This window comes from Hippopotamus amphibius, chromosome 14 (assembly GCF_030028045.1).
Source record: "Hippopotamus amphibius kiboko isolate mHipAmp2 chromosome 14, mHipAmp2.hap2, whole genome shotgun sequence".
In the NCBI taxonomy this organism is placed as follows: domain Eukaryota; kingdom Metazoa; phylum Chordata; class Mammalia; order Artiodactyla; family Hippopotamidae; genus Hippopotamus; species Hippopotamus amphibius.
The window spans coordinates 41,857,982-41,882,082 of NC_080199.1; positions in this window are offsets into that span (position 1 = coordinate 41,857,982).

Below are 24,101 nucleotides of genomic sequence, written 5' to 3' on the forward strand. Positions count from 1 at the left end.
TCCCTTAGTTAGAAGCAATGTTTGTGGGGGATGGTACTACTGGATGAGGGATTCTAATGCTGGAGCTGGCAGGGGTAGGGAAGACAGATCCATATCTGCAACATATATCATTTTAAGTGAAAGTAATCTCTGTTCCCTCCAAAGTGCCTGTTATAATATAACTGCCACTAAATGGTCATTCTGAGTAATAGTAGCATATTAAAGGGCTAGAACTGTTATTTTTTCAGTGGTTGGACATTCTGCAGTAGGTAATTCAGCCTTTACAATAGGCAACCCACAATTTTTGACAAATAGATAACTTCCAGCCATGCCACCATAGCGATTCTGTTCATAGGCCCATTTTGCAGGTAACAAGGTGACCAAGAAAAGAGACTTGCTCACATAAACAGTGTAGGTCATCTCACATCTAAGTTTTGAGAGTCTGCTCTTTGGTATAAGCACACTGGTAGAATTCATATGAGACAAAAAGATTGTCATACTTTGTGCCTTTTCCTACAAGTCCATCTATGTATTTCTTCTTCAGACCTCCTTATCCCCAGGCTTCCATTCTTATTTCTTCCCAGTCATTATCCAATACACAGCATTTCCTACATATCCATATATTAGATGATATCTTCTTCTGTATAAAATGGGTGACTGAGTATTTTGTTCACAGCTTTGTCCCCTCACATGATTCAATTTGACTAATATCTTTCAGGACCACCTATGAATGTCAGTATAACATGGCAGCAGCCCCTTTCCTGAAAATGTCAACACATTGTGGTGGTCCATCTGTGAGTCAGGCTTAAGTCTTTCCTTCCTCCATTAACTGGTTAAAAGTTACCCTCCATAAGGACGTAGTTGTGAGCTGAAGGATAAACATCAGATAAACAGAAATAAGTGACAAGGGAGTCTGGGCCATCTGTTCATTTAATTTACTTGTACTTTCTGAATCTGCTTCAGCCTACTCTTAAATGTGTCACTGCCATTAAATATTCTATTGCCATAGCACCTGCTTAACCTTAGGGCTAGCTGAATTCAAAATAACTTAGTTCATGGTAGAAAGTTCTGGTTTCATGGTGTGTCTTTGTCAGGTCCTCAGACAAAAGCAGTTGCTTAAATAAAAACAGTTGCTAGCACATACATGCAAAGCTATGCTTTTCAAAACTATGCTTTTAAAATGAGTAATTCTCTGCCATGGTGGGCTTCGCTTTGCTCCAGGACCCTATGTGATTGTCCCATATCCAGAGACTCAACACAGCATCCTTTTCTACCACTGATTCCTCTAGCATAAATCGATCAATGGATGAAATGGCTACAACAGCAGGGCAGCCTGTGCTGAAGACTAGATCTTTGAACCTCATTCAATACTGACAGCATTCAAAATGTCCTGATCAATGGATTGCAGCTATGTTCTCAAGAGATGTGCATGTTGCATCCATAATGCAAAAAGACTTATCAAGCACAATGGCTTTTCCTTAGTGGCTTATAGTTCTATAAGCAACAAATTGCTTTTAATTTAATGCAAGATATCTTGTAATATCCCAGATGTTTACACCCATAAAAATTCCATTAATCTAGCAGGACTTGATTTATATGGACTTCTTAGCACTGTGTGGCACTGCCATGACTCTCACTTTGATATAAGATACCTGTTGAGGCTGCAACAACAACATCAAAACTCTTTTGCAGTTCTACCAATCCTATAATCAGACCATAGGTCTGATTTTCAACAGAATCTGTCTGGTGACTACAAAAGATAAAAATCTTTTTAAAATCCATCATAAGGCTCTTTTGCTTTGACAGCCTACCTTAAGTTGGCAATTAGCTTTTCATAAGGTATCCAAAGCCGTAAAAGAGTCATATTACATCATTGGCCTTGCATTGATGAACTGTACTTGCCTTACCCTTACACCTTAACTGAAAACATGACTATGATGTCATTGAATGCAAAAGGGTTATTAACACTCCACTGATCATAAGTCCTATTTCATTCAAAATCATAAAGATCAGAGCAGAAATAAATGAAATAGAGACTAAAGAATAATAGAAAAGATCAACGAAACTAAAAGCTGGTTCTTTGAAAAAGTAAACAAAATTGATAAAACTCTAGCCAGACTCATCAAGAAAAAAAGGGAGAGGGCCCAAATCAATAAAATTAGAAATGAAAAAGAAGTTACAACTGGCATCACAGAAATATCAATACAAAGGACCATAAGAGACTACTTCAAGCAACTATATGCCAATAAAATGGACACCTAGAAGAAATGGACAAATTCTTAGAAAAGTGCAATCTCCCAAGACTGAACCAGGAAGAAATAGAAAACATGAATAGTCCAACTATAAATACTGAAATTGAATCTGTGATTAAAAATCTCCCAACAAACCAAGGTCCAGGACCAGATGGCTTCACAGCCAAATTCTACCAAACATTTAGAGAAGAGTTAACACCTACCCTTCCAAAACTATTTTTTAAAAAATTTCAGAAGAAGGAACGCTTCTGAACTCATTCTATGAGGACATCATCACACTGATACCAAAAATAGACAAAGATAACACAGAAAAAGAAAATTATAGGTCAATATCACTGATGAACACAGACACAAAAATCCTTAACAAAATACTAGCAAACTGAATCCAACAATAGATTAAAGGAGTCAAAACCACTTTAAAATCCATCCTGCAGATTGACATTCCAGGGCCAGTCCTGGTCAATTGTTTCCCTTGAAATTGTAGCTTTAGCTAAGGCCTGTGTGCTAATGCTTTGTTGGTGGATGAAATTCCGGGTAGTGAGAGGGAGGTAGAAATGAATGTGCCATAAGAATGGAGAGAAAACAAAGATAAGTTTTTTATTAAAGCAGTCCCAGCTTCACAAGTTATCATATATGGGTGTGAACTTTGAAGATGCTGCCACTTCCACTTTAGTGATGGAGCCTGCCTAGTCCTTAACCCAAGAGAGGTGAGACAGCCAACAGTGCTTAGAGATTTAGTGATAAGGCAAAGGAAGTTGCTATGGTCATATCCTCTATTGGTCAAACAACAGAGAAGGAAAGTGGGAATTAGTGAATCTAAGTAGGTGCATAATTTGGGCCCAGTAACACAAATTATAAAGTCTAAACATAGGTTCCATACATTACTCTTGAATTATATTTTGGTTTTTATTATTAGGTTACTGGTTGCAATCAGTATCATTTTCTTCAGGTATTCTATGTCCTAGAAATTTACATAGTTTTTTAAATCTTTGCTACAACTATAATACAAGTAACATCTCCAGTTTAGAGACACTGTTGCTGAAGTCGAGAGAGATGAAATAACATTTCATTATCAGATAATTGGTGTTTGTGATTCCAACCTAAGTCTGTCTGAGCTTAGTCCCATGCTTTTTCTACTACAGCATGACAACTCAATAAGAGCAAATTGCTGCTTGTTCATTACTTTGTAGTATAAAAAAAGTCTTGAAAATTTATTTTGTCCCCTTTAAAACTTATAGAATAAATATGGCTTAAGTTATTACTCTTGTTTTACTTACTTGAAAGCTGAAGCTCAGAGAGGCTAAACAGCGTATCCAAGTTCACATTCCTGGAGATTACAAGGTTAAGGACATATTTCTAGCACCAATCTCAAAACTCAGTAATCTGACACAAGGATTCTAGGAACACAGAAATATTTTAAAATGTGGCTCAGCTTTATTGTATGCGTCACATGTGCCAATGCTCATTCCTCACTTCTGCCTGCTAATTTGGATGTTTTTTCCTATGAAAAAGGAAGACAAAACTCTATGAAAAGTTGCCATAATATAGGCTTTACTCAGAAAGCATTCCTACTAATGAGAAAGCATAGAAAAATGCAGAAACCCCTATTGCCTAACAGGGAGTCTCTGTAAGCTCTTTGAAAGATTACTAAATCAATTTTTTTCTTCTTGCATTAATAGAAAGCTCAAAATGTAACAGGATGGTCTGTGGTAATAATACAGGTGTTTGGGGGTTTGCACTGATGTTCTCAAGTATGAAGATGTGCCCCAGAGGCAGAGAGACCTAGAATCTAAACCTGGTACAGCCATTTAATAACTCTGAGGCCCAGGCAAAGTTAACGAGTTCTTCCTATCTCAGTTGTCCAGTGAGCAAAATAAGAATTCTTCCTGGAATGTAAAATGGACATGTTCAACTTGTGTCAATGAAAGGTAACATTTGCAATGTGCTTAGTTAGGTGCCTAGTTCAGATTCCTCAACACCTGGCAATTCCACAGTTTAATTGTAAGAGTTTAACTGCCTATTCTATTGTTTATATATTTCAGAAAAGGAAGGGTGTCTATTCATTTCACTATCACGCCTCGTGTAGTCCCACACAGTTGGACACTAATAAGGTTAACACTCAGTTGCTAACTAATTAATCTGAAATTGCTAAATACCCACATGAATTAAATTCTTGTTTTCATCATGAATAACTTACTAAAAATGAAGAGCTGTTTAAGATTGTGTAAAACATTGATTAATTATCTATCAAAAATAAGAGTCCAGGGATACTTAAACTCTTTGCATTCTAATAGCAGAGAGTGTTCAATTCAAATGACTAAACTAAATCATTTTTCAATTGAGGATGCGAAAAATGAGTGCTCTTGACTATGAGAAAGGGGTAACATGACACAAGAGAATGAGCCTATTCCCCATTTTTGTGGCAGCATGTGAAGTGTGTTGCTGTGAAGTGAACGAACAAAATCACATATGGGGTGAGGCAACAGCTGTCTCTATAAAGTCTTTGGCCTCCTGCTGCCCTCCATCCTAGAGGCAGACGTGGTGGTTGATGGCTGCCCACCATGCTATACTTTATTGCTTCATTGACTGTGTTGCAAATGCTGACAACAGTTTACCAGCCGCAAAGAAATTATTTGATTTACCTCAAGTTCTTTTGCTACCACTCCAGAGTCTTGCGTGTCCTTGGTTAAATGGTGCCCTTGCAAAACTGCAAGGCAAAAAAATACACTGTTTTCCCCTTAACCAAATAGATATAGTGCTGTGATGTGAAATTACTGAAAAAAATGTGATTTGGGGAAATTACAGTTCCTTGTTTAGTATGTATTGTGCATGCCCTACAGCCTTCCCTAACCAGTAGCTCCCAATTTCATTTAAATTGTAATGATTTCCTTTAAGGACAATTAAGTTGCCTAAGAGCAGTGCATGCATACTAATGCGGCAGAGGCAAGGCTCAGTATAGAAGAGAGTAATAACTGTTTATTAATATGATAATTAAGTGTTAATGCTTAGCAACCTAATGATATCTGTTAAATAACTTACACTTTGGAGCCAAATCCTGGCAAATGGAATTCTATTAAAAATAACAAAATGCAGTGAATATAAAAATAAATGATGCTAATCTGCCATTAAATCACATATATTTCTGATTTGCATCTCATATGAGAGAAGTCCCCTATTCTCTCTTTTCTACCAAATATGCGAAACCAGTGTAATTAGCCATGCTCATTTCAAAGTTTTTAATGCTTGTGGATGTTTATAAATACTCAAAAGGAAGAAGTAATAAAAAGTAGAGATGAAGGTGAATATCATTTTAGAATATTTTTAAAACTATCCTTTTAAAAGTGTGCACTGGCAAAATTTTCTAAAAAGTCTCAAATAGGAGAACATAATATCAAAAATGTGGTATTCAAAATTTTAACACTTCTATGTGTCCTCATTCTCCAGCCTCAAATTATCTTTTGTATTTTCACAGGCTATTCTATAAATAGTGAATATTTCTAATTTCCCAAGTGTTATTTGAGTTTTTTCAATTTTTAAAACTCATTTTAAAATTTTAAAACGTATATCCTTAATTCTTACATCTTTAGTGACATATACATTTAAGAGTGTGCCTAACTAGCCTTTCTTAATTTACTAGGGTTCTGGACGGTATTAAAGATTGGTAGAACAAATAGAAATTGTCATTATTCTTCCAAAATGGGTAACAGGGGAAATTTGTTCTGCAAGTGTGAGGTCATACTTCTACAAATGCAATAAACAAAGCTTTCATGCGTTGCTTCCTTTTGGCAGTTGCCAAACTACTTCCTAGGTTGAACTGAAACACCACAATATCTTATTCATTGAGTGATTCTTGGTCTCTGATCTGCACTCTGAACCCAACAATCAAAGGAGAAAAATGTCCCATCTAAGGGTACCTTCCTGAAATCCTGTTTTTTTTTTTCTTATACTCTCTTTGATATCCCTTCTTTTCACTCTTCTGCTCTCTGTGTGGTAAAATATGCACAAACTCACTAAATAGAGTCTTAGAAAGAAGAAAAATCACCTTGTGAAATTTGTTCTGGAGAGTGACATGTATGAATGCTGGTAGAAGTAAAGGAGAAGTCAAATGCATAGTGGCTCAGATAAAAATGAGGACTGGAAGCACTCACTGGATTTAATTGCAAAAAACTCCTTAATGGCATTATTAAAAGGGTAATATTCTTAGAGTATTTGGAGCTAGATCAGACTGCAGTAGACTGAAGTGTGAGTTGGATTAAATTAAATCACAAAAATAAATTAAAATAAAAAATAATTAATTTTCATAAAGCTTGGCTGTTAAGGAAGAAAGAGATGTAGGGTATCAGCTAGAGAGAGAATACATAGTTGAGGACTATTTTTAAAATAGATTATACATTTGTTTGCATATGTTTAGATGTGAAAGAAATATTCAAGAGAGATTAGTTGAAGATTAGCAGGAAAGGAGAAAGGAATGATGAAACAAGGTCCTTGAATATTTAAGTTGGAGAAGATGAAACTTAAAGCATAAACGACGATATTGGCCTTGAATCCTACAGGAGTACTTCTGTCTTTGAAACTGAAAGAAAGGTGAGGTGGTTGTATTTTTATTATGAAGGCAGGAAGCTCTTACTGAATCATCTCAAATTTCTCATCTCAAATTTTCTAAAATAATATAAGAAGCACTGGTATCTAACCTTTTCTTTACTACAAGTAGTTTTATGTTTGGTGTATTTCTCTTTAAAATACTAAGCAGTGGAGTTTCCAAAATACAGACTTTCACAGCACACCTGTCAAGATTCTCCTTTAGTCTGCAGACCTCTCAACCTCAAAGGTTGTAGCTGGTCTAGTTAGCCTTTCCTATTTCCAACTTCTGGCTCAAGTTATTGTCTCCTGTCTCTGTTTGGACCTCTAGAGCAGTGCGGAATTCTTTCCTATTTGGCCCCAGATTTATCCGTTTGGCTTCTGGTCAAATTACACTGACATACTGTCTACTTCCTTGTAAACTTGGCTGATATCCATTATGCTAACTGGAGAAGGCCTCTGTCTCTTTGCTAACTCTTCTATTCAGACAAGTGCATAAGTCCTCCTCCCTCCATTAGAGTGTACTAGATATATTGTTTTTCTACTTTTTCTGCCTGACTTTGGCTATTTGTGTCTTATCTTTTATGAAGTGAAATAAAGAAAAAAATAGAGAGAAGAAAAGAAATTGCTTTTATAAATGCAATTTATGTTGAGAAATTTGGACTTTCATTAATATTCCAAGAGCTTGGATGTCCTCTGTTATCTAATATATGTCTCCTAAGCACAAAGTAAGTGAATAGGATCCAGAGCTCTAGAAATAGGGATAGTTTGATTAATTTGGAGTTTAAATGACTTGCTATTTAATTTTATGATTGAGTAGAATAGAATTTGTGTGTAAGTTTTATCCATGTGGAAGGAGTAAAAGTAACAGAAGCCAATAAAAATGTTTCCAAGGAAAGTCATGGAGGGGGCCAAACTCAAGTCAGGAAAAGCTAGAACATTAAGAAGTCTAAATGGAGATACAGCACTTCACAAAAAGTTTTCCTTGTCAACCTAATAAACAAACATATGTCAATAGTTTGGGGTTAGTTAAATTGATATCTGACAGGTGCGTTTACTAAGAGATTCTAGGTGTGCATATGAAATGTACCTCTCAATGTCAGATGTTTATATTTATTGTTTTTGCTTAATTAGATCCCTAATACAACCTTGCATCTGAGTGCTTATAAGAAATCACATGCACTGCCTAGACCAATGAGGTAAATTACTTTATCTGGACCTAAAATTATAAAGGAGATCATAAGACACAAAACCAAAAAGCTTCATGCTAGTGGAGGTGTTATGAATGCTTCATTTTTACAAGAAAACACAGACAATAAACTATTCAGTTTAAGATGTCAAATTGAGCCTGAATGTTTACATTTCTTCCCTTTATGTATAATATATATTATCAAGTAAACATAATAAATTCTAAAAGAAAGTTGCTATCAACAGGAAAAAAACATGGATTAATTTCTTAATTAGAAGAACAAAATGGGATAGGATTAAGGAAAAAGCCAATTATTTCAAAAAGCACTTGATTAAACATATCAAAAGAGAGACAAACAGAAACAAGTGGACTTGTTTCCCTGTTGAAAATATGATCACCATTTTCACTATGAAGCAGGTAGTATAACCTGTGAGCATATCTTTATATGTGTGCAACTGTGTGTATTTTGTGGGTGGGAGGGTTTTGAAGAAATCTGAAAACTTCACCAGGACCAAAACTGATTGTGACTTACATTCTTAAGGATCACTTGATGAATCAAGAAGATAGTCCAAGATGGAGAAACCAGAACAAAAAGGTAGGAAAGACCTCCAATTAAGTACTGAATTGTGACTACCCCACTAAATATAGAAGAAAAAAACCTTGACTAAAGTAGTGAAATCTCCAAATCTGACTAGTCTCCACATTACCTCCTTTTCTAGGTCCTACTAATAACTAAATTTAAACTGAAAGGTATATTTCATACCCCACTGGCAGAAAATAAAACAATATAGATACTATTGAGTAATGACAAAGATTTGACCTACGACTTGAGAAATCCCATTAGCATTTTTCATTGATAGCAACCAGACCCTGCACTGATCTCCAGGGCAAGTGCAGAAGTGAGATTTGTCTACCAGCTTCAATCGTAAGAAAAGGTTTCTGCCACACCCTAGGAAGAGAATTTTTCAAGCATAGGAAGAGAATCCAAATGATGAGCAGCCAAATTCACTATGTAGCTCATGTTCTCAGTACAAAAAAAAAAAAAAAAGACTAATACAGTGTCACAGTCCAAACTTATAAATGTCACATTCTCTAAACACATCATAATAAAACTAAAATTGACAATAGAAAACCAAATAAAACAAAGCAAAACAACTAACCACTCAGAAATTTAACAGCACTTTGTGACTTAAGACAAATAGATTGCCACTTATTTCTCCAGCAAAGTTAGGTATATTAAAAATCAGCTGATGTTGGAATCAAGATGGTGGAGTAGAAGGATGTGCGCTCACTCCCTCTTGCAAGAGCACCAGAATTACAACTAACTGCTGAACAATCATTGACAGAAAGACCCGGGAACTCACCCGAAAAGACACCCACATCCAGAAACAAAGGAGAAGACGCAATGAGATGGTAGGAGGTGCGCAACTGTGTTAAAGTCATATCCCATAAATGCTGGGTGGGTGACTCACAAACTGGAGAACAGTTATACCACAGAAGTCCATGCACTAAAGTGGGGGTTCTGAGCCCCATGTCAGGCTTCCCAATGTGGGGGTCCAGCAAAGGGAGGAGGAATCCCTAGAGAAACAGACTTTGAAAGCCAGCAGGATTTGATTGCAGGGCCTCCACAGTACTGGGGGAAACAGACTCCACTCTTGCAGGGCACACAAAAAATAGTGTGCTCACCAGGACAGAGGGGGAAGGAGCAGTGATCCCATAGGAGACTGAACCAGAACTACCTGCTAGTGTTGGAGGGTTACCTGCAGAGATGGGGGGCAGCTGTGGCTCACCAAGGAGACAGGGGCACTGGCAGCAGGGGTTCTGGGAAGTGCTCATTGGTGTAAGCCCTCCGAGAGTCTGCCATTAGACCCACCAAAGAGCCTGTAAGCTCCAGTGCTGGGTTGCCTCAGGTCAAACAACCAACAAGGTGGGAACACAGCCCCACCCATTGACAGACAAGTATATTAAAGTTTTACTAAGCTCCACCCACCCAGCCCAACCCACCATCAGTCTCTCCCATCAGGAAACACCCACAAGCCTCCTAGATAGCTTCCTCCACAAGAGGGCAGACAGCAGCATCAAACAGTGTCAGCAGTATTTCATCTTGCAGAACTGAAAACCACAGTCAAAGAAAGATAGAGAAAATGAAAAGCCAGAAGACTTTGTACCAGATGAAGGGACAAGATAAAACCCCATAAAAACAACTAAATGAAGAGGAGATAGGCACCCTTCCAGGAAAAGAATTCAGAATAATGATGGTGAAGATGATCCAGGACTTTGAAAAAAGACTGGATGCAAAGATGGAAAAGTTGCAAGAAAAGTTTACCAAAGACCTAGAAGAATTAAAGAACAAACAAACAGAGATATGCAACACAATTACTGAAATAAAAACACACTGGAAGAAACCAATAGCAGATTAACTGAGGCAGAAGGGTGAATAAGTGACCTAGAAGACAGAATGGTGATAACCAATGATGTGGAAAAGAATAAAGAAAAAAGAATGAAAAGAACTGAAGACAACCTAAGTGTCCTCTGGGACGTTAAACACACCAACATTTGCATTATAGGGGTCCCAAAAGGAGAAGAGAAAGAGAAAGGATGCAAGAAAATATTGGAAGAGATTATAGCTGAAAACTTCCCTAACATGGGAAAGGAAATAGCCACCCAAGTCCAGGAAGCACAGAGAATCCCAGGTAGGATAAACTCAAGGAGAAACACATCAAGACATATAGTAGTCAAATTGACAAAAATTAAAGACAGAGAAAAATTATTAAAAGCAACAAGGGAAAAACGACAAATAACATACAAGAGAACTCCCTTAAGGTTAACAGCTGATTTCTCAGCAGAAACTTTGCAAGCCAGAAGGGAGTAGCACAACACATTTAAAGTGATGAAAGGGAAGAACCTGCAAACAAGAATATTCTACCCAGCAAGGATCTCATTCAGATTCAATGGAGACATCAAAAGCTTTATAGACAAGCAACAGCTAAGAGAATTCAGCACCACCAAACCAGGCCTACAATAAATGCTAAAGCATCTTCTCTAAGTGGGAAACACAAAAGATGAAAAGGACCTACAAAAACAAAAACAAAACAATTAAGAAAATGGTAATAGGAACATACATATCAATAATTACCTTGAATGTAAATGGACTAAATGCACCAACCAAAAGACACAGACTGGCTGAATGGATACAAAAACAAGACCCATATATATGCTGTCTCCAAGAGACCCACTTCAGACCTAGGGACACATACAGATGGAAAGTGAGGGAATGGAAAAAGATATTCCATGCAAATGGAAATCAAAAGAAAGCTAGAGTAGTGATACTCATATCAGATAAAATAGACTTTAAAATAAAAAATGTTACAAGAGACAAGAAAGGATTTTACATAAAGATCAAAGGATCAATCCAAGAAGAAGAGATAACAATTATAGATGTATATGCACCCAATATAGGAGCACCTCAATACGTAAGACACATGCTAACAACTATGAAAGAGGAAATTGGCAGTAACACAATCATAGTGGGGGACTTTAACACCCCACGGACACCAATGGACAGATCATCCACACAGAAAATTACTAAGGAAACAAAAGTATAAGTGACAATAAATCAGCTTGATTTAATAGATATCTATAGGACATTACATCCAAAAACAGCAGATTACACATTCTTCTCAAGTGCACATGGAACATTCTCCAGGATAGGTCACATTTTGGGTCATAAATCAAGCCTTGGTAAATTTAAGAAAATTGAAATTGTATCAAGCATCTTTTCCAACCAACACTATGAGATTAGAAATCAATTACAGAAAAGAAAACTGTAAAAAACACAAATACATGGAGGCTAAACAGTATGCTACAAAATAACCAAGAGATCACTGAAGAAATCAAAGAGGAAATCAAAAAATACCTAGAGACAAATGACAATGAAAACACAACGATCCAAAACCTATGGGATGCAGCAAAGGCAGTTCTAAGAGGGAAGTTTATAGCAATACAATCCTACCTCAAGAAACAAGAAAAATCCCAAATAAACAATCTAACCTTACACTGAAAGAAACGAGAGAAAGAAGAGCAAACAAAACCCTAAGTTAGTAGATGCAGAGAAATCATAAAGATCAGAGCAGAAATAAATGAAATAGAGACAAAGAAAACAATAGCAAAAATCAATAAAACTAAAAGCTGGTTCTTTGAGAAGATAAATAAAATCGATAAACCTCTAGCAAGACTCATTAAGAAAAAGAGGGAGAGAACTCAAATCAATAAAATTAGAAATGAAACAGCAGAAGTTACAACGGACACCACAGAAATAAAAAGCACCATAAGAGACCACTACAAGCAACTATATGCCAATGAAATGGACAACCTGGATGAAATGGACAGATTCTTAGAAAGGTATAACCTTCTAAGACTGAGTCAAGAAGACATAGAAAATATGAACAGACCAATCACAAGTAATGAAATTGAAACTGTGATTAAAAATCTCCCAACAAAAAAAAGTCCAGGACCAGATGAATTCACAGGTGAATTTTATCAAACATTTAGAGAAGAGCTAACACCCATCCTCCTCAAGCTCTTCCAAAAAATTGCAGAGGGAGGAACAAACACTCCAAAACTCATTTTATGAGGCCACCATCCTCCTGATACCAAAACCAGACAAAGATACAAGGGAAGAAAATTACAGACCAATATCATTGATGAATTTAGATGCAAAAACCCTCAACAAAATACTAGCAAACAGAATCCAACAACACATTAAAAGGATCATACACCATGATCAAGTGGGGTTTATCCTTGGAATGCAAGGATTCTTCAATATATGCAAATCAATCAATGTGATGCACCACATTAACAAATTGAAGGATAAAAACCACATGATCATCTCAATAGATGCAGAAAAAGCTTTTGACAAAATTCAACACCCATTTAAGATAAAAACTCTCCAGAAGGTGGGCATAGAGGGAATCTACCTCAACATAATAAAGGCCATATATGACAAACCCACAGCAAACATCATTCTCAATGGTGAAAAACTGCAATCATTCCCTCTAAGATCAGGAAGAAGACAAGGATGTCCACTCCCACCACTACTATTCAACATAGTTTTGGAAGTCCTTGCCACTGCAATTAGAGAAGAAAAAGAAATAAAAGGAATCCAAACTGGAAAAGGAGAAGTAAAATTGTCACTGTTCGCAGGTGACATGATACTATACATAGAAAATCCTAAAGATGCCACCAGAAAACTACTTGAGCTAATCACTGAATTTGGTAAAATTGCAGGATACAAAATTAACACACAGAAATCTCTTGCATTTTCTATACACTAACAAGGAAAGATCAGAAAGAGAAATTAAGGAAACAATCCCATTCACCATTGCAACAAAAAGAATAAAATACCTAGGAATAAACCTAACAAAGGGAGTAAAAGATCTGTACTCAGAAAACTATAAGACACTAATGAAAGAAATCAAAGATGACACAAACAGATGGAGGGACATACCATGTTCTTGGATTGGAAGAACCAACATTGTGAAAATGACTATACTACCCAAAGCAATTTACAGATTCAACACAATCTCTATCAAATTATCAATGGCATTTTTCACAGAACTAGAACAAGAAATTTAATGATTTGTATGGAAATGCAAAAGACCCCGAATAGCCAAAGCAATCTTGAGAAGGAAAGACGGAGTTGGTGGAATCACACTTCCTGACTTTAGGCTATACTACAAGGCCACAGTGATCAAGACAGTATGGTAATGGCACAAAAACAGAAATATAGATCAATGGAATAGGATAGAAAGCCCAGAGATAAACTATGGTCAACTAATCTATGACAAAGGAGGCAAGGATATACAATGGAGAAAAGGCAGCCTCTTCAATAAATGGTGCTGGGAAAACTGGACAGCTACATGGAAAAGAATGAAATTAGAACACACCTTAACACCACACACAAAATCAAACTCCAAATGGATTAAAGACCAAAATGTAAGGCCAGACACTATAAAACTCCTAGAGGAAAACATTCTTTGACGTAAATCACAGCAAGATCTTTTTTGATCCACCCCCTAGAGTAATGGAAATAAAAACAAAAATAAATAAGTGGGACCTCATGAAACTTCAAAGCTTCTGCACAGCAAAGGAAACTATAAGCAAGATGAAAAGACAGTCCTCAGAATGGGAGAAAAGATTTGCGAACAAATCAACAGACAAAGGATTAATCTCCAAAATATATAAACAGTTCATCCAGCTCAATATCAAAGAAACAAACAACCCAATCAAAAAATGGGCAGAAGACCTAAATAGGCATTTCTCTAAAGAAGACATACAGATGGCCAAGAGGCACGTGAAAAGCTGTTCAACATCACTAATTATTAGAGAAATGCAAATCAAAACTACAGTGAAGTATCACCTCAAACCAGTCAGAATGGGCATCATCAGAAAATCTGCAAACAGTAAATGCTGGAGAGGGTGTGGAGAAAAGGGAACCCTCTTGCACTGTTGGTGGGAATGTAAATTGATACAGCCACTATGGAGAACAGTACGGAGGTTCCTTGAAAAGATAAAATAGAGTTACCATGTGACCCAGCAATCCCACTGTTGGGCATATACCCAGAGAACACCATAATTCAAAAAGACACATGCACTCCAGTGTTCACTGTAGCACTATTTCCAATAGCCAGGACATGGAAGCAACCTAAATGTCCACCAACAGATGAATGGTTAAAAAAGGTATATACAATGGAATATTACTCAGCTGTAGAAAGGAATGAAACTGGGACATTTGTAGAGACATGGATGGACTGTCATACAGAGTGAAGTGAGTCAGAAAGAGAAAAACAAATATAGCATATTAATGCATATATACTGACTCTAGAAAAATGGTACAGATCAACCGGTTTGCAAGGCAGGAATAGAGACACAGATGTAGAGAACAAACATATGGACACCAAGTGGGGAAAGCGGGGAGGGTTGGGGGGGAATGAACTGGGAGATTGGGATACCAAATTGTGCACTCTAAATATATACAGTTTATTGTATGTTAACTGTATCTCAATAAAAGTTCTTTAAAAAAATCAGCTGTGAATTGCAATTCAGGGTGTGCAACCATAAGGAGCCATGTGCAAGTCCCCACATGGAATAGGAAGAATGCTTGTATAGAGGGAAAAAGGAAGTAGGGAAGGCTATATTAAACAGAGGTCATGGATTTCACTGGCTGAGTTCTTACCAGGAAAAAAGAGAAATCTTTCTTCTGCCCTTTGGACTTGGGTATCTGTCATCACAGTCCTGAGAGCTCCCCCTTCTGGTCACCTTATTCAATTTGATTGAAGTTTTTATCTTATTTTTGCACTTCCCCTTTTTGGTCAACATCTTTCTCTGAAAGCATCACTGTTTAAGAGTCACGTTTCCTAGTTTCAGTAGATTTTTGTCCTTCAATGCCAGGAAGGGCATTTCCTGGGAGTAGTGTCTCACATCAGAAGGAAAGTGCACAGAATGGAAACTTATTGAGGACACATTTGAGAAACAGGGAGGAGTAGGAGGAAGAATTCTCAGATGCTTTTTATCTGAAATTCATATGTTCTCATGGACATCGAAGATTATCTGAAGTGTTATGTAATCATCAAAGATTTGACTACAAGCTTCCAATAGGCCTGTTTCAGATAACTTGGGAAAGCTATCAGATGTTATCTGCTTCAGTTGCAGGAAGTCTTTACTTTCAGGTCACCAGATGACGTTCAGGTCCAATAAGAGGTTGATGCTTTCTTTAGATGTGTCACATGAATCCCAGAGTCTGTTCCTTGGAGTGGCAGTACAAGCGTTGGTTAGCAGTACCTGATAGGAACCTTTCAAGAGAGGTTGAAGAGTTCTTCTGGAGGTGTCTTTTCCTAAACATAAAATCTCTGGATTGCAAGGTGCAATGCTTAGTGTCTTTGTCTTCTAAGGGCACACTTTGAAAAGATTGCTCTACCAAAATATGGTTAGTTTTGTTAGAAGTAATTAGGCCTTTATAATATTGGAGTAGCTCTCCTTTAATCAGTTTTGGGTCAAAAGAAGCAGGAGCCAAGTACATAGGGTGAGAGATTTTAAAAAGACCTGAGATTTAGAAGAAAAAAAGGCAATGCTTTCGGCCAAGGTATTTGTAGGGCCGCTACACGTTTTGCCAATTGTCTTAATAATGTCATTAGTACATTTGACTTAACCAGAGAATTGAGGATGGTAAGCACAGAGAAAGTGTTATAAAACCAGCCTCACAGCACAGACCTGTTGAAGCACCTGGCCAGTAAAATAGATTCCTCAGTCACTGTGATGCTTGAGAGAAGTTTCCCATGTGCGGATAATCTTTTCCAAAGGGACATTAGCCACAGATGAACAGTAGGCTGTCTGGAAGGAAAGATTCAGTCCAATGTGAAAACATACAGACCATGACTAAGACATATTTGTATCATTAGACAGAGAATGTTGTATGAAATCCATTTGCCAGACTTTGAATGGTCCATTAGTCAGTTTAAAATGTCCAGGAGCAGTACAAACAGGGTTCTGTGGGTTGTACTTTAGACAAATGGGATGAGTGACGTAGGCACTACCACCTTGTTAATGTTTCCCCACCAGTATTGATTCATGAATGCCATCATGTTGTCAGTAGACCAATGGTGTAATGCCCGTATAGTGGTTAGGAGTGGAAATTTTGGAGCCTTCAATAGGACTGAGCTGTTATTTTGTCCAAACCAGAGCCTTCTCTTTACATCAAATTAAGAATTGTTGAATTTCAAAGCCTGCTTTTCCTTTTATGAGGCCAATTCCTGGGCTTCTCTAGCCAATTTTTCTAAGACATCATTTGAGGAAATATCCCTTTGGACCATGACAAAGATTTCAGGGGATGTTAGTCGCTTTAAGGGCATAATTCTTTGTGGAAATGTTAGCAAAGTGATTTCCCTTAACTTCCAGTGAGTCACAATTAAAATACCCCAGAATCTGAATAATAGTTAAAGGGGCAGGTAAAAGTATTGCATCCAATAATTTCTGAATATAGGGGTTTGGTTTTTTTTCAATTTTTATTTCCATTGGAAGTAAGGAAGACGTGTTACTTCCACAACATTCCCAAATCATGAGCTACTCCACAAGCACATCTACTATCAGTATAAATATTGTCAGTCTCATCCTTGGCTGAAGTACAAGTCTGTGTAAGAGTGAATAATTCAGCCTTCTGGGCTGAATTAGTCGTAAAGATGCTGCCTCTGCAACATCAAAAGGAGTTGTAATAACATACCAGCATCATATTTGCCATTAGTACCTTTTAAATATGATCCATCAGTTGAACCATGAGAAGTCAGCATTACATAGAGGTGTTTCCTGTAATCATCACTAGGAGTCAAGAGGTGGTCTGTCAGTGTCAAGCGGTCTTGAGGGACTTCATTGGTGAGGGAGCGGACAAGAGTAGCAGGGTGAAGGTGGTTACAATGTAAGAGTTATGTGAGGAGCAGTTAACAAAAGGACTTCACAGGAGGTGAGATGGCTGACTGAGAGTTGTTGACTGTGATGAGAATTTAGAAGAATTTCTATTCCTTGAGGTAAAGTGGTTAGAGGGGAATCCCACAACAATTTTTGTAGGTAGCCTTAACTGAAAGGGTAGTGGCTGTAATGGATCTAAGCCAGGGGGTATCCCCATGCCACAAGTTCCAGTTGCTGGCTATAATATCCTATGGTCAATGGAGTGCCTCATGTTTTTGGGTGCATACCCCAAGGACTTCCCTTCATTTTCATATACAAGAAGGAAAAAAGAAATCTCATAATTGGAAAGCCAAAAGCATATGGGTTCATCACACTCTCCTTTTAGACCTTGAGGTTTATATCATCTGGTTATCCCCATAAACTGGGTCAGTGTTGTTATTAAGTAAAACATACAGAGGTTTGACAATAAGAGAGAAACTGGGAATCCAGTTTCAGCAATAACCGTCTAGCTCAAGAAGACCTCACAAGTGGCACTTAATGGGCAATTTGGGGAAATTTTGGACACCATGAAGTCTACCTGGATCTAGGGTATAGCTAGATATCAGATGCCCTAAATATTGAACCTGGGTTTGGGCAAACTGCAGTTTCTTTTTGGTGACACTGTGTTCCTTGAAGGATAAGAGCTTTAGCAAGTGGATGCTGTCTCCTGTGGGGAGGCTTGAGAAGGAGAGTAAAGAAGAAAGTCATCCACATATTGCAACAAAGTAGAACTAGGGAACTTTATGTCATCCAAATCAGCCTTCAGGATTTGCCAGAAATAATAAGGACTGTCCAGGTGAAATGTTTTTCTTCCCAAGTGAAGTCAAAAAGGTATTGGCTGGCTTTATCAGCTGGAATACTAGAGAATGCACTGCATAAATCAATTACAGGAAAGAATTTACTTCTGGTGGGAATGAATGTTCATAACATATAATGGTTGGGAACAACGGGGTATCAAGGGATAGCAATGCTGGTTATTGCTCAGAGGTTGGGACAAACCTCTAACCTTTCTCACACAGCAAGATGGGAGTGTTACAAGGATAATGTGCAGGGAGTGCACACAGGATAATGAGGCTTTGAGCCCTGTAATCTTCAAAAATGGGCTTTATGCCTTGAAGGGCTTCTTTGCATATAGGGTACTGGTTAATTTTGTGATGAGATTTTGAAAGCTCTATTTGAATATTTTTAATTAATTTTTATTGGAGTATAGTTGCTTTACAATGTTGTGTTCGCTTCTACTGTACAGCAAAGTGAATCAGCTATGCGTATACATATATTCCCTCTTTTTTGGACTTTCTTCCCACTTAGGTCACCACAGAGCACTGAGTAGAGTTCCCTGAGCTATACAGTAGGCTGATGGAAGGTGCTCTGTGAACTTTACCAATGTCAGGAATTTCACCCATAAGGAAGATGTTCGCTAATTCAATAGGGATAAATAATCAGTGTTCCCAGAATTAGCTCTAGTATCATCAGAGAGAGAACAAATAAAAGACATCAAAAGGTTGATATCTTCACCTGGTTGATTACTTTGATAATTACTATCAAATTCTAGAATGATTTCCCTTTTGTTGAGAGGAAGAAATTCCAACATGATAGTTATTTAAGAAGTCCTGGGCTAATGAATGGTTAGGGGCAGAGGAACTAAGGAGGAAAGGATACGTGTCTCTCAAAGGGCCTAAACAGAAGGAAATAGGTTCAGAGACAGGAATTTCTTAAGGTTCATTAGTGATTCCCCACTTCTTGAATTTTTTTAGTTCTCCGAGGCAGTGGCTGCTTTATAGCTGTGAGGTTGAGCACTGAGAGTATGACTCTGGTGTCAATTAGAATTTGGAGAGACTCATCCACAACCTGGAGAAATGTTTCTCCAAGCCAATTAAGAGGGATGTTGAGAAGAGCTCCTCTAACTCCTTGGAGCCCCATCATTGGGAATTGGAAGAATGTTGCAAAGGCTGGTTAGAGAGCTGAAAGTGCCTAAAGCATTTACATTTGTAACAATCTCTTTTCCAATGTCCTGGCTTTTGCAATAATAGCAGAAACTAGGAGAATTTTGGTTTCATTTAGGAGCCTTGTTTGCTGGAGTTAAAGATTAACAATTTTAGCTGCCTTCCTTTTAGATGATTCATCTAGAGTGCTAGAGAACTCATTTGCCAGATTAACTAAATCTGGAGTGGACATAATTTCCCATCCCACCTGGTCCTTTTTACAAGAATAGAAAGGTCCCAGCTCAGCCCATTAATAAACATAGAGATAAAAGCTACCCAAGTCAAATCAACATCTGAAAGGATGCCAGAATTTTCTTTAAAAATAATCTTTAAAAATAAATTTCTTTAAAAATAATAGTCGTGAAGAGGTTAGTCAGATTGTTGTGTATGAGCCTAAATTTTGTTCCAGTCAGTGGGCTTTGGGAAAGCCCAGAAATTGGTCCATGAAGTCACCTAGTGATTGCCCCAGCCTGATCATATAAATTATAAGCCTATGCTCCCAGTTATAATTCTAGAGACCTTTCAGGATTTTTCTCAATTAGGGGTTTTCATCCAATGTTAGGGCTGGCCTTTAGGGACAAGCATATAAACTATCTGCTATAAGTCAGAGAAGCCAGGATGATAAATTTGAATGACTATTAAATTCCTCAGCAAATCTGTGAGCATCTTTGGCTACTCTGGAAAAATCTTTGACTATGGCTCACAGTTCAGATTTTGTCCAGGAAATATAACAAATTAAAGGTTTAGCCTCTAGATCCTTAGGAGGCTTAATTTTAAAGAGACCAGTTCTGCCAAGTTCAGCGGAAAAGTTGGTTTGGTAAGAGAATTATTACAGAGGAACTGAAGGTATAGGGGAGGCATAAGTGGCATGGAAAGGAAGGAGAAAGATGGCACTGGAGACGGAGTCTGGCCACAGAGAGCTGAGAGAGGCAAGAAGGCTCCAGAGGTGGGACCAGACACAAAGTCAAGAAAGATGGGCCTAGGACTTCAGGGGCCATTTTATCTTTATTTAATCATTTGTTTGCCTCAGCTAATCTTGAAATCTAATTTGGAAGAGACACAATGTTAGGCTCTTGATAAGATTTAAAAGTTTCAAAATACTAAACAAAATAGGAATTACACTCAGTAGTGGAAATTTTTGAGCTGTTGTAACCCAATTTGTTTTTTAAAAAATTAAGTTTGGGGATTTCAAACGTTCCCCATAATAGCCATCGATATTCTAAATTGCCTTTGGTCAGATCAATCTCATTTAGTTATAAATGTGCATGAGAAAGGACCACGGATTTTAAACATTAAAATCAGCCATGGTGCCTGTAGAGGGGATGTGCTCAAAATATTTAGACAACTTGGATTCTATTTCTCAAAGGTTTTTCTTTAGATTAAAAGAATAATTTTCAAACAGCTTAAAAACTTACAGCCCAAACATTTCAATTCAAACAGCTTACAGGCTGAAGCAGCCCCTGTTCCCAAAGGAATGGAACAATGGCTTCTCAGTCAGCTTAGGTGGAAACAGTCTGATCCAAAATCAGACAGAAGTCCCAAACAAGTACTCACATACAGAACACAGCCTTAACCAGAAAGAGCAAAACCTTAAAGTAGATCCTGAATAAACCTTCAGAGCTTCAAATGCAAAGTCCATGTGAGCTTGAATCCAGTAGAAAGACATGCCTTCAAACTCCAGCGCCAGGTAGAAAAGCAGTGAGCACAGCAGACTCAAATGTAGTACCACACTTGTTTGCTCACCAGCTCCAGAGCTGGAGACTTTCGAAGTCTTCTCTGGTTCCTATGTGGGCCACCAACATGTGGACCTAAAGCAAATAGACTGCCTGATATTTCTCCAGCAAAGATGGAGATTAGCAGAGAATTGCAATTTGAGATCTGCGATCATAACGAGCCGTGTTTTTATGCAAGGCAAAATGAAGTTGGAGAGTTTAGTAAACAGAATTCATGGCTTTTCATTGGATAAGTCCTTGCCAGGAAAGAAAAGGTATCCTTCTTCCTGTTGGGCTCTGATCTTCATGGGACATGAGAGCTTCCCATGCTGGTCTCCCGACTCTATTAATAAAAGTTTCTGTTTATTAGTTTTTTACCAGTTCTTAATAAATCTGGGATCAAAAACTGATTCAAAATTAAACTACAGACCTACACTACGAGGGGAATGCAGCAGAAATGAGAGCTAATCTACTCTTTAAAACCCCAGAAAGGCAATGACATGAAAGTCAGCACCTACCTTGGAGGGCCAGAGTAGGAAGCCGAGCTGAAAACCAGAGGACTGATTGAAGATCTAAAAAAGGAACAATGGTGCACAATGCCTGTCTCCATCCCACTAGTACATACACACACACACACACACACACACACACACACACACACACACACAGAGCATAACTTCTTGCAAAGTACAAGTCGTTTTTCTCTAAAGAAATTAAAATAGCAATAAGGTGAATCAAAGATTTCTGATGAAATATTCGAGTCCCAGAGCAAAGTTCTCAGTTCTGGGGATTCTAGAGTCCCAGAGGCCCCAGCTGACAGTCAGCTAACTTTACTTCACCGTAAAGTAAAGGCTGCCAGGCAGCCCCAACTTTTCCCCATACACTGAGGTCCCTAGAGACTTTCCAGTCAAAGAAGGTGAGAAATCACGCTGTGTATACCACTGAAAAAACCAATACCACCTTCCCAGGGCTTAATTACTGAATATAAATGGACGATCAGAGACCAGCAGATAGATAGATAAAGAACAGTGGTAGCCCCAAAGCTAACAATCAAGATCAACAACAACCAAAAAAGGTGATTCCCAAAGAAATACGTAATTCAAAGCAGTATATTTTAAAATATCTGATTAATATATCCAGAGAGATTAGAAAACAAGAAGTTACATCTTGAACAGAAAAATAGAGTGCCAAGGGGGAGAAAAAAAAGAAAGATCAGAGAACAAACTACTTGAGAATATGTTCGTGTGCAAAACATGAGAGATGTATTATTTCGTCCATTCAACAATTCCTTATGGAATGTCTGCCGTGTGTCCATGTGTCAGGCATCATTTCCCCATGCTCTCTTACATCTGGAAATTGTTTGGATAAAGAAGCGTGCCAAAAATTCAGGTTAAAAATGCTGTTATCACTGAGAGATGAAAGAAAGTTTCCCAAGGGCCTGTAATGTGCAAATGATAAAAATCAAAATGTTCAGTGAGATAAGCTGGGGGCTAGAGAGAGTAGATGGGCCAAAGTTCTAAGGCATCTTGGAGAATTTGTAGCTGCTACTGACAAATATTAGAGTCATTTTCATGATTTCTGTCCTCTACAAATATTACTTGCATATTTTCTTTCTTTCTTTCAAGAAAAAAAGACTTTTTTCTTGGCAATATTTATGAATGCTGCTATCAATACTATGCTCAACTGTTGTTTTTATTACAACTCTTAGGACTTTTTAGTTAGTTGTCATTGTGGCCAAATTTTAGAGAACGAAATGCTTAAGTTAAGGGAATGCATGCTATAATTAAGAACATTTTTCTTTAGTCAATAGGAGAAGCTGTAAGGAATGGCTGAAAGTTTTAGAATGTACAAAACCCACCAGGAAAATTTGTTAGAGAACACAGGTCTCTCTCTCTCAGATTTGGGCCTTGGAGTAACTGGTGCAGAATCCACAGTTCTCCAATTCTCTACTTGGAGAATCGGTCCTTGCATATGAATTGCTGAGAAATTAAAATATCTTCATCTGCCTCTGAGTCAGCTATTTCTGGTTGAGCCATTTATTACATCTTAAACTATTAATAGAGTTTAATATCCCGATCTTTACTCTTACTTAATTCAAAAGGAAGAGAGTTCTGCTGTAGGGAAGTCAATTAACTACTCATTACTATAAATATGATGAAGGTAGAAAAACTTGATATTACCATCACCCTGTAAGGTACTTGCAGGCAGATTGAAGAGACATCTTAGCAGAATATTTATGACGTGTCTGACTTCTCAGGTGTGAACTGTGCGTAAATCTGCAGTTGGGTGTATTTGATTAGCGTTCACGTTGCTGCCGCGATGGCTCCATACACAACACTGGGCTGGAATCGGTTGAGGTGAGAAAAGGGTTGAATGCAGTCACACTGCCAGTTCAGGTTCTTGTTTGGGGCTCTATAAAAGCAAAGTCATTTACTTTACATTTCAGATGGTTGTTTTGCTATTCAGAAACCATTAGTTCACTTGCTTATGTAATAAATAACTACTAAGTATGCACCAGGTGCCAAGGAATACATGCAGGATTAATTTATCTTATTCTTACACAAAGGCTTTTCGTGAAAATTTACAGAGTCCAATATCGTCCTGACCTAAGAGAATAATATTGTTATTAGTAGGCAAATTCAGTATGACTACTTCCATTTGAAATCTATTTCAAATTCTCTTTGAAATGCTGTCCCCTAGGGAAGCAGTTGAGTAGACTGGTTCTAGAATTTTGCATTTATGAACCTCAGCCTGTTACGTTCAAATTATCAATCCGTCAGCACATAGAGCCACAAAAATGATTCCACTCTAATATAGTTTGATTTGCTTATCAAAGGAGTCACCCCATTTTAAAGCCTCAGCTTTCTTTTAATGCTCTGCAGATCACTTTTTAAAGGGCTCCAGGAAAGACTAG